Consider the following 13,250-nt stretch of genomic DNA (forward strand, 5'->3'; position numbering starts at 1 on the left):
TTCCTTACTGTTCTCCATAGTGGCTGTGTCAATTTACATTCTCACCAACAGTGCAAGACGGTTCCCTTTTCTCCACACCCTCTCCAGCATTTATTGTTTGTAGATTTTTTGATGATGCCCATTCTGACTGGAGTGACATCTCGGGATTTCTGGAGCTTGTTTTCTGGGCTGTTTCTGCCAGAAGAGTTTGTGGCAGTGGGACAGGTGAGCTGAGGTGATGCCAGGGACTGACTCTTCTGTTTCTGTCTCCTGTGCTGCTTGTTATCTCAGCTTCATTCTGTCTCATCACCATCCAGCTTCCTTGGTTGTTTTTTTGCCTTCCCATCGCACTGTGACCTCTCCAGCCCTTTTTTTCCCCCTCCTGGATCTTTGAGTTGAGCATTATTCTCCCAGTTGCATCCTTGCACGGAAGGAAGCTCGATAGTTCGGTTAGTCTTTGTGTGCCATGCCATGCTCTCGGCTCAGATGCTCCTCCAAGCCTTGGTGGGGGGCAGTGAGAGGTTGTGTGGGGAGATGGTGAGAATCTCAAATCACAGGGAAAAGTGAACTTTTTAATAAATGGTGCTGAGCCAAATGGAAAGCCATTTGGAGAAAGTTGAAATTAGATCTATACTTAATGCCATATGCAAGAATAAACTCCAAGTGAATCCAGGGTCTAAGTGTTAAAAATGAAACCATACAAATAGTAAAAGGAAACATGGGTGAAACATCCAGAGGCAATAAAGACTGATACATTTGACTACATATGAAAAAAAATTGCTTGGCAAGAAACACCAGTCAAAAGACTGGAAGAAAATATTTACAGCACATATCATAAACAAAAGGTTAATAATATTCCTACTATAAAGAATTGTCAGGGCTTCCCTGGTGGCGCAGTGGTTGAGAATCTGCCTGCTAATGCAGGGGACACAGGTTCAAGCCCTGGTCTGGGAAGATCCCACGTGCTGCAGAACAACTAGGCCCGTGAGCCACAACTACTGAGCCTGGGTATCTGGAGCCTGTGCTCCGCAACAGGAGAGGCCGCGATAGTGAGAGGCCCACGCGCCGCGATGAAGAGTGGCCCCTGCTTGCCACAACTAGAGAAAGCCCTCGCACAGAAACGAAGACCCAACACAGCAAAAATAAATAAATAAACTCCTACCCCCCCCCCCAAAAAAAAAGAATTGTCAAGGGATCAAAAACCTGATAGAAAAACTGGGAAAAGAATTGAACAGACAAACTCTCACACAAAGGTATAAAAATGACCCTTAAACATGAAAAAAAATGTTGAAACTCACTTCAAGATCAGAAAAATGTAAATTGAAACAATATTGACATAACATTTGTCATTTCTTGGGTTGGTAAAAAATAAGTACACCACCACAACCCACCAGGCAAGGCTGTGTGGAAACAGGTCCTCTCATACACAGCTGGTAGGAATGCAAACTGATTCAGTCCTTGAGGGGAATTTGTCAGTGTTACTTGTCATGTAAGAAAAGAGTGTAAGAAAAATAGACGTGTGTCTGCTCATTTGTACATAAGGAAAAATGAGCCAGGAACTAATGAATTGCTTATTTACAGAGAGTGGAAAGAAGAGGGAAATGATAACAGTTTATAAAGGATGAAGAGGATGGGATGCTTCTGAGTATATCTTTCTTTGTATCTGACTCTTAGAACCATATAATGTTTCTGATTCCCAAATCATGATTAAAATCAACCAGGAGATAAGGGAAATTTAACATGGAATACAAACTAACAAAACCTATTTCAAATGAAAACCCATTTCAAATAATACAACCACACTGAAGTGGGTGGGGAAAAAATAAAATTACAGTATTTTGATGGGGTACTATAAAGCAACAGAAAAAAGGAACTGCACACAAATACTGAATGTACTCTAATTAGTCAATTAGTTTTTTCACAGGAGTAGCAGTTAGCAATTTTGAAAGTATTTCATGTGTATATTAGGATTGAGAAAATGAATAAGTATATTATGGACACTGAGAGCATAGGGGCATATTGAAAGGACACAGGAAACAACCTGAGCTCTCAGTGGCCAAATCTTGGACAGCTTGAGCAAGAAAAGAAATATTGACAGTAATGGGTTATAATCCATTGAATAAACATCCTTGTGTCCATACACAACAGAATCCCAATTAAATGTAGAAGAAATGGCAAAAATGGGAAAAAAAACAATGTCATTAGGCAAATGCCATTGTAAGAATTGTTGCAGACAAGAAACATCTATGTGTGCTAAAATTATTGGCTAAACGTATGATGAGAAACAGGATTTTGCATGGTCTCAAGATATCTCCTTACAGGATACAATTACAAAGGGGAAAAATATAGTGGAGAAACCTGGCAGACACCACTTAACCAACTGATCAAATTTAACATCACCATACTGACATCGTGCACTTCCCAATATGGTGCACTGATAAAGGACAGTGACACTTCTCTGGTATTGTCCAAAACGTATAATCTCAATTTCATCACAAGAAAGATCACACATGGAGAACAGTATGGAGGTTCCTTAAAGAACTACAAATAGAACTACCATATGACCCAGCAATCCCACCACTGGGCATATACCCTGAGAAAACCATAATTCAAAAAGAGTCATGTACCAAAATGTTCATTGCAGCTCTGTTTACAATAGCCAGGAGATGGAAACAACCTAAGTGTCCATCATCGGATGAATGGATAAAGAAGATGTGGCACATATATACAATGGAATATTACTCAGCCATAAAAAGAAACGCAATTGAGCTTTTGGTAGTGAGGTGGATAGACGTAGAGTCTGTCATACAGAGTGAAGTAAGTCAGAAAGAGAAAGACAAATACCGTATACTAACACATATATGGAATTTAAGAAAAAAAATGTCATGAAGAACCTAGGGGTAAGACAGGAATAAAGCCACAGACCTACTAGAGAATGGACTTGAGGATATGGGGAGGGGGAAGGGTAAGCTGTGACAAAGCGAGAGAGAGGCATGGACATATATACACTACCAAACGTAAAACAGATAGCTAGTGGGAAGCAGTCGCATAGCACAGGGAGATCTGCTCGGTGCTTTGTGACCACCTAGAGGGGTGGGATAGGGAGGGTGGGAGGGAGGGAGACGCAAGAGGGAAGAGATATGGGAACATATGTATATGTATAACTGATTCACTTTGTTATAAAGCAGAAACTAACACACCATTGTAAAGCAATTATACTCCAATAAAGATGTAAAAAAAAAAAAAAAAAAGAAAGATCACACAAACCTAAATTGAGAAACAATACAAAATAACTGGCTAGTTGTCTTCAAAAGCATCAGGGCCATGAACAGTAAGGGAAGACTGAGCAACAGTCACAGATTAGAAGAGAATATAGAAATTGTGAGAACTTGGATTGGATGCTGGATTAGAAAAAGGACCAGAAATAAGATTTCACCAGTGTTAATTACTTAGTTTTGATCACTGTGCTCTGTTTGGGTAAGATTTTAACATTATTGAAAGCTAGGTGAAGGGTATATGGGGACTCTATTATTTTTGCCACTTTAAAGTTTTTTCAAAATAAAAAGTTGTAGGGAAGCAAGAACTACAATCCTGCAGCCTGTGGAACAAAAACCACATTCACAGAAAGGTAGACAAGATGAAAAGGCAGAGGGCTATGTACCAGATGAAGGAACAAGATAAAACCCCAGAAAAACAACTACATGAAGTAGAGATAGGCAACCTTCCAGAAAAAGAATTCAGAATAATGATAGTGAAGATGATCCAGGACCTCGGAAAAGGAATGGAGGCAAAGATCGAGAAGATGCAAGAAATGTTTAACAAAGACCTAGAAGAATTAAAGAACAAACAAACAGAGATGAACAATACAATAACTGAAATGAAAAATACACTACAAGGAATCAATAGTAGAATAACTGAGGCAGAAAAACACATAATTGACCGGGAAGACAGAATGGTGGAATTCACTGCTGCGGAACAGAATAAAGAAAAAAGAACGAAAAGAACTGAGGACAGCCTAAGAGACCTCTGGGACAATATTAAACACAACAACATTCGCATTACAGGGGTCCCAGAAGGAGAAGAGAGAGAGGAAGGACCCAAGAAAATATATGAAGAGATTATAGTCAAAAACTTCCTTAACATGGGAAAGGAAATAGCCACCCAAGTCCAGGAAGTGCAGAGAGTCCCATACAGGATAAACTCAAGGAGAAACACGCCGAGACACATAGTAATCAAATTGGCAAAAATTAAAGGCAAAGAAAAATTATTGAAAGCAGCAAGGGAAAAATGACAAATAACATACAAGGGAACTCCCATAAGGTTAACAGCTGATTTCTCCACAGAAACTCTACAAGCCAGAAGGGAGTGGCATGATATACTTAAAGTGATGAAAGGGAAGAACCTACAACCAAGATTACTCTACCCGTCAAGGATCTCATTCAGATTCCATGGAGAAATCAAAAGCTTTACAGACAAGCAAAAGCTAAGAGAATTCAGCACCACCAAACCAGCTCTACAACAAATGCTAAACAAACTTCTCTAAGTGGGAAACACAAGAGAAGAGAAGGACCTATAAACACAAACCCAAAACAATTAAGAAAATGGTCATAGGAACATACATATCGATAATTACCTTAAATGTGAATGGATTAAATGCTCCAACCAAAAGACACAGGCTTGCTGAATGGATACAAAAACAAGACCCATCTATATGCTGTCTACAAGAGACCCACTTCAGGCCTAGGGACACATACAGACTGAAAGTGAGGGAATGACAAAAGATACACCATGCAAATGGAAATCAAAAGAAAGCTGGAGTAGCTATACTCATATCAGACAAAATAGACTTTAAAATAAAGAAGGTTACAAGAGACAAGGAGGAACACTACATAATGATCAAGGGATCAATCCAAGAAGAAGATATAACAACTATAAATACATATGCACCCAACATAGAAGTACCTCAATACATAACGCAACTGCTAACAGCTATAAAAGAGGAAATTGACAGTAACACAATAATAGTGGGAGACTTTAACTCCTTACTTACACCAATGGACAGATCATCCAAAATGAAAATAAATAAGGAAACAGAAGCTTTAAATGACACAATAGACCAGATAGATTTAATTGATATTTATAGGACATTCCATCCAAAAACAGCAGATTACACTTTCTTGTCAAGTGCGCACAGAACATTCTCCAGGATAGATCACATCTTGGGTCACAAATCAAGCCTCTGTAAATTTAAGAAAACTGAAATCATATCAAGCATCTTTTCTGACCACAATGCTATGAGATTAGAAATGAATTACAGGGAAAAAACCGTAAAAAACACAAACACATGGAGGCTAAACAATACATTACTAAATAACCAAGAGATCACTGAAGAAATCAAAGAGGAAATAAAAAAATATCTAGAGACAAATGACAATGAAAACACGACGATCCAAAACCTATGGGATGCAGCAAAAGCAGTTCTAAGAGGGAAATTTATAGCTATACAAGCCTACCTCATGAAACAAGAAAAATCTCAAATAAACAATCTAGCCTTACACCTAAAGGAACTAGAGAAAGAAGAACAAACAAAACCCAAAGTTAGCAGAAGGAAAGAAATCATAAAGATCAGAGCAGAAATAAATGAAATAGAAACAAAGAAAACAATAGCAAAGATCAATAAAACTAAAAGCTGGTTCTTTGAGAAGATAAACAAAATTGATACACCTTTAGCCAGACTCATCAAGAAAAAAAGGGAGAGGACTCAATTCAATAAAATTAGAAATGAAAAAGGAGAAGTTACAACAGACACTGCAGAAATACAAAGCATCCTAAAAGACTACTACAAGCAACTCTATGCCAATAAAATGGACAACCTGGAAGAAATGGACAAATTCTTAGAAAGGTATAAACTTCCAAGACTGAACCAGGAAGAAATAGAAAATATGAACAGACCAATCACAAGTAATGAAATTGAAACTGTGATTAAAAATCTTCCAACAAACAAAAGTCCAGGACCAGATGGCTTCACAGGTGAATTCAATCAAACATTTAGAGAAGAGCTAACACCCATCCTTCTCAAACTCTTCCAAAAAATTGCAGAGGAAGGAACACTCCCAAACTCATTCTATGAGGCCACCATCACCCTGATATCAAAACCAGACAAAGATACTACAAAAAAAGGAAATTACAGACCAATATCACCGATGAATATAGATGCAAAAATCCTCAACAAAATACTAGCAAACAGAATCCAACAACATATTAAAAGGATCATACACCATGATCAAGTGGGATTTATCCCAGGGATGCAAGGATTCTTCAATATACACAAATCAATCAATGTGATACACCATATTAACAACCTGAAGAATAAAAACTATATGATTGGGCTTCCCTGGTGGTGCAGTGGTTGAGAGTCTGCCTGCCGATGCAGGGGACACGGGTTCATGCCCTGGTCCGGGAAGATCCCAGCGGAGCGGCTGGGCCCGTGAGCCATGGCCGCTGAGCCTGCGCATCTGGAGCCTGTGCTCCGCAACAAGAGAGGCCACAACAGTGAGAGGCCCACGTAACGCAAAAACAAAACAAAACAAAACTATATGATCATCTCAATAGATGCAGAAAAAGCTTTTGACAAAATTCAACACCCATTTATGATAAAAACTCTGCAGAAAGTGGGCATAGAGGGAACCTACCTCAACATAATAAAGTCCATATACAACAAACCCACAGCAAACATCATTCTCAATGGTGAAAAACTGAAAGCATTTCCTCTAAGATCAGGAAAAAGACAAGGATGTCCACTCTCACCACTATTATTCAACATAGTTTTGGAAGTCCTAGCCAAAACTGTCACTGTTTGCAGATGATATGATACTATACAAAGAGAATCCTAAAAATGCCACCAGAAAACTACTAGAGCTAATCAATGAATTTGGTAAAGCTGCAGGATACAAAATTAATGCACAGAAATCTCTTGCATTCCTATACACTAATGATGAAAAATCTGAAAGAGAAATTAAGGAAACACTCCCATTTACCATTGCAACAAAAAGAATAAAATACCTAGGAATAAACCTACCTAGGGAGACAAAAGACCTGTATGCAGAAAACTATAAGACACTGATGAAGGAAATTAAAGATGATACCAACAGATGGAGAGATATACCATGTTCTTGGATTGGAAGAATCAATATTGTGAAAATGACTATACTACACAAAGCAATCTACAGATTCAATGCAATCCCTATCAAATTACCAATGGCATTTTTTATGGAACTAGAACAAAAAAATCTTAAAATCTGTAATGGAGGCACAAACGACCCCCCCAAAAAAATAAAAAATAAAATAAATAAAAAGTTGTAAAAATATACTGCTGAAGTTTTTCTATGACAACTGAGGAGTGTTACGAAATAGAAGCTTATCGGGAATGGCAGAGCCTGGGTCAGTGGGTGAAGTCAGGGAGGGTTTTCCTGAGGAAGTGATAACTGAGATCTGACAAATGAGTAGGAATTAAGTAGGTAGAGAGAGGGGGAAAAGAGTTCAAAGTGGAGGGAATAGCATATGCCGAGGCCCTGCAGGAAGGAGGAGCTGCTTTTTGGAAACTGGACAAAGGCTGGTGCGGATGGAGAGAAAAGGTGCTATTCGTGCCAGAAGAAGCAAGAGAGGTGGGGAAGGACCAGATCACAGGGCCTGTCGTTCACGTGTGAATCTCCCTGACCGGCAGGTCCAACTTCCTAAGTTATGGTCCACCTGAAAATTTTCCCTTAAGAAAAATTTTAGTGCAATATCATAGCAGTGCAATTTCACTTCCAAGTGGTGTCAGATGCCAGGGGGAGGTTCTGTGCTCCCCCGGCCCCCTTTTTATAACATTAGAGCTCAGAGCTCAGGGAACTGCTTGAGGCGCTCCTTCGTGGGTTTGAGTCAGGCACTGTCTGGACATTGTTTGCTAGTCACAAATCTTGTGCATCTTTATAGAGTTCTCTGTCAGTTTCATTCTCAGGGTCATGGTGGCTTATACGCCACTCATGTCACTTGTGTCCACTTGGTAGCCTTAATGCCTCAGTTTCTCACGGGCAACTTCTGCTGCCACCCCCACGCAGGGCTTGTGTTGCTCAGCAATCTCAACTTTCTCATTCTTCTTTCTTTCGATGAGTTGCTGAAGATCCGAATTCAGCCTCTCCTTCAAGTGATTCTGTATATCATTCCCCTCAATGCCCCAACCACAGTCCATCTCAGTCATGTTGAGACAGATCATGCTCGTGGAGCCAAGAAATGCAGTGGGAGATGATTCTGAAGGTTCTGGGGGTCAGGAATCCCCCTACAGCCTCTGTATCCTCCCAGACATCTCTATTCCAACTACCAGGTCCCAGTTTTTGCCAAAGAAGCACATGGCAGCAGAAAATTCAGTATACACTGATGAAACTGGAAAGGCCAATTTGGGTCCTGTCAGTGCTGGCTGCAGTCAGTAAGTGTGTTCTGTACCAGTCATATGGTGGCCTGGGTTTCCTTGTCTGGTAGCTTACCTCCCTCATCTGATTTTGCATATTGCCCCATTCTGCATTCAAACCTTAGTGCCAGGGTTGGCTATCCACCATCTGCAGATGGTTCAATGCCACAAGAAGCAAATATTCTTGCCTTCCTTTTTCCATAGGTTCTTTTGCAAACCAGGGTCTATTTGTTTCATTGGGTTTGTGATTGCTCCTAAAGTTGCATGCAAAATTTAGTATGTATGCATAAATGTGAATTTTATGGAAGGAGGATCCATGGATTTCATTAGAATCAACAAGGTGTATGACCCCTCCAAAAGTTATAAACCACTGTCTTATATGCATTTTATTGTTATATATTCTATAGTAAGGCTTCCATATATTCCCTAAAGCCTCACCTGCTCCAGGCTCATGGTCTGGGTCCCCAAAGAGCAAAGATCTTATTATTGGCATATAGCTTTCTTATGTAGTGATAAGATGCTCCTCTCCACCGCCCTTTCCTTCATGATGCCATGGCTACTTCACATCTCCTCTGAGAGGTTGTTGCTTGACACCTGACCATTGGTAAATGAATGAAGACGCATTGCAGGATGAGAACTCTGCTAACCCCAGCTGGGATTCCTGTTATTTAGGCCATAGAACCAATCATCAAATAGAAGGTGAGGTTGAAAAGTGATGTTACCTAGAAATACTCATTATACTGTAAATTTATGCTTTGCATACTTTCCTGTATGGGAATTATAGTTCACTATAAAATGTTTTTAAAAAGTGGTGCTTTGGGGCTTCCCTGGTGGCGCAGTGGTTGAGAGTCCACCTGCTGATGCAGGGGACACGGGTTCGTGTCTGGGAGGATCCCACAAGCCGCAGGGCGGCTGGGCCCGTGAGCCATGGCTGCTGAGGCTGTGCGTCTGGAACCTGTGCTCCGCAGTGGGAGAGGCCACAGCAGTGAGAGGCCCATGTACCAAAAAAAAAAAGTGGTGCTTCCATTAGAGTGAAAAAGATCATTAAAATTTTCCCTCACATGAAGTTTCTTTAGTTATAAAACCAACACAGGGACTTCCCTGGTGGTGCAGTGGTTGAGAATCTGCCTGCCAATGCAGGGGACATGTGTTCGATCCCTGGTCTGGGAAGATCCCACACACCGTGGAGCAACTAAGCCTGTGCGCCACACTACTGAAGCCTGTGTGCTGCAACTACTGAGCCCACATGCCACAACTACTGAAGTCCGCATGCCTAGAGCCCGTGCTCCACAACAAGAGAAGCCACTGCAGTGAGAAGCCTGCACACCGCAACAAAGAGTAGCCCCCGCTCATCGCAACTAGAGAAAGCCCGCATGCAGCAGCAAAGACCCAACACAGCCAAAAATAAATAAATAATAAAATCAACACATTACTGTTAAAATTGCAACAACACAGGTAAGCAAAAAAAAAAAAAAAAACCCATAAAATTTCACTCATAACTGAACCCACTTGGAGAAAATTCCTGTAACATTTTATGTTGTGCATATCCTTCAAAACTGTTTGGCTATATGCATATGACTGCTTTTTTAAAAGGAACCAAAATGGCATCATGCTTCACATTCTATTTTTCACAGCTTTGAGTTATAATTGTTATATAATAAAACTGTACATACTGTACAATTGAATAAAATTTGACATATATGTACACACCTGGGAAACCATCCTCACAATCAAAATAGTGAACATATTATCCATCACTTATGAAAGTTTCCTCATGCCCCTTCTCACCTCTCTCACCTTCAAGCAACCAGATTTGCTTTCTGTCCCTACAGACTAGGTTGTATTTTCTAAACTTTTATATGAATAGAATGATACAATTTGTACCTGTTTCATTTTTAAATCTGTATTCTGTCACTCAATATAATTATTTTAAGATTCATCCATGTTACTGTGTGCACCAACAGTTTGATCCTATTTATCACTGAGTTGTATTCCACTGCTTGGATATACCACAGTTTGTTTATCCATTCACCTGTTGATGGGCATTTTGGTTGTTTCCCACTTTTTGCTACTGTAAATAAAGTTACCATAAACATGTATGTACAAGTCTTTTTTTTTTTGGCCGCACCACACAGCTTGTGGGATCTTAGTTCCTCAACGAGGGAATGAACCCATGCCCTCGGCAGTGAAAGCTTGGAGTCCTAACCACTGGACCACCAGGGAATTCCCTGTACAAGTCTTTTTATAGGTAGAAAATTCCTTTTCTTTCAGGTAAATATCTTGAGGTAGAATAGGTGGATCATATGACAGGTGTGTGTTGAACTTTTAAAGAAACTACCAAACTGTTCATCAAAGTGGTTTCACCATATCCATCCACAGTAGCAGCATATGGGAGTTCCAGTTTCTCCACATCCTTGCCAACACCAGTATGGTCAGTCTTTAAAATTTTAGTCATTCTAATAGGTATAGAGTAATATCACATCGTGGTTTTAATTTGAATTTCCCTAAATACTAATGATGTTGGGACATCTCTTCATATGCTTATTTACCATCCATATATCTTCTTTGGTGAAGAGCTGCATTCATATTTTTTTGCCCGTTAAAAAAAATAAGTTGTTTTCTAATTGCTGGACTTTGAGAGTTCTTTATGTATTCTGGATATGAGTATCTCATTAGACACAAACTTCACAAAGATTTTCTCCTACTTGGTGGCTTTTCCTTCCATCCTCTTAACAGTGTCTTTTGAAGAATAAAGGTTTTAATTTTAATGGAGTCCATTTTAGCAATTTCTTCTTTTATGGATTGTGCTTTAGGTGTTATATCTAAGAAATCTTTGCCTAGTCCAAGGGTCACAACATTTTTCTCTCCTATATTTTCTTGTAACAGTTTTATAGTTTTAGATTTTACATTTAGGCCTAAGATACATTTTAAATTGATTTTTTTTTTGTATATGATGTAAAATATGGATCCAAGTTCTTTTTTGGATGGGGGGGTGGGGAGAGCATAAGGATTTCCAATTTTTGCAGCACAACTGCCTTGAAAAGGTGATTCTTTCTCCACTACCTTGCCTTTGCCTCCGCACCTTTGACAAAAATAAGTTGCTCATATGTGTGTAGTTATTTCTGGACTCTCTATTCCGTCCATTGAATCATGTGTCAATTTTGGCACCAATACCATGCAGTTTGATTATGGTAGCTTTGTTACAGTTCTTGAAATCAGATAGTGTTAGCTCCTCAACTTTGTTCTTTTCCAAAGAATATTTTGGCATTCTAGGTCCTTTGCATTTCCATATGAATTTTAGAATCAGCTGGTCAATTTATTAAAAAAAAAAAAAACCTTGCTGAATTTGATGAGGATTGACATCTTAACTATAATGTGTCTTCTGAGCCATGAAGAAGGTGTATCTCTCCATTTATTTACATCTTAATTTCTTTTAGCAATATATTATAGTCTTTATTGTACATATGTTTCATATCTTTCATAAGATTTATCCCAAATTATTGCATATTTTTGGTGCTATTGTAAGTGCAATTTCTGATTGTTCCCAGCTAGTACAGAGAAACACAACTGGATTTTATACATCGACCTTATATCCTGAAACTTTGTAAAATCAACTAGTAGTAGCTTTTTTGTAGATTCCATTGGATTTTCTACACTGATGATCATATCAACTTCATATAAAGACAGTTTTACTTTTTCCTTTCCATTCTGGATGACTTTATTTCTTTTTGTTGCCGAATTTCACTGTCTAGACATCTGGTACAATGTTGAATAGAAGTGGTGAGAATGCACATCTGTATTTTGTTTTTGATCTTCAGTCTTTCCTTATCAAGTATGATGTTAGCTATAGATTTTTCACAGATGCTTTTTACCAGTTGTAAAAGTTCCCTACTATCCTTAGTTGCCAAGAGTTTTATTCTAGGAATAGACACTAGATTTTGCCAAATGCTTTTCTGTATATATTGAGATGATCATATATTTTTCTCTTTTTAGTTTGTTAATATGGTAAATTACATTGATTATATTGATTTGCTAAAATTGTGTTTAGAATTTTTACATCTATGTCCATGAAGGATTTTGGTCTGTAGCTCTATTTTCTTGTAATGTCTTTGCCTAATTTTGGTTCACAGAGTGCTTTAAACCAGTTTTTTTTTTCCACTGATAAATCACAAATATATTTGCATATCAATAGGTGCATTTTTGCAGTGTTTGGGGTCATCACAGAATTCTATTCTGGATGAATCATAATTTAACTTAATGTTGGATATTTGTTTCCAACATAAATAATGCATAAATTTTTGCAAACATAAAAGATTCTTAGGATAAACTCCCAGAAGTGAAATTGGGTCAGAGGGCTATGCATTTTAAAACTTATGTATTATAAAAATTGTCCTTCAGAAAAGCCATAAAAATGTATTCTGCCATCTGCAGAGTATAAGATTGTTTTTCCAAACCCTCACCAAAACTAAGTATTATTTTTAAAAAGGTCAGTAGTCCTTGCACATGATGAAATCCTTTCCCTCACACAAACTGCTCATCCCCTTTAGCCTAAATCAGCTCTAAGTGGCCTTAAGATATCCGAGAAGGTGGGGGTCGGGTGGGGGGAGAGAGAAGAAGAAAGAGACAGAGAGGTGATGTCCTTCTCAGTAGGGAGGTCACCATAATGAAAGATTGCTAAGAAATATTTTTTTATCCCTTAACCTACTTCTGGTATGCCTGTGTCTCCAGGGCAACAGGGTAACTTGCTGACAGAAAACACTTCGACTTTTACACATGTGTTAAAGGATAAATTCATTTCTTTTCTTTTCTTTTTTTTTTCACTTTC

This window comes from Lagenorhynchus albirostris, chromosome 3 (assembly GCF_949774975.1).
Source record: "Lagenorhynchus albirostris chromosome 3, mLagAlb1.1, whole genome shotgun sequence".
Classification (NCBI taxonomy): domain Eukaryota; kingdom Metazoa; phylum Chordata; class Mammalia; order Artiodactyla; family Delphinidae; genus Lagenorhynchus; species Lagenorhynchus albirostris.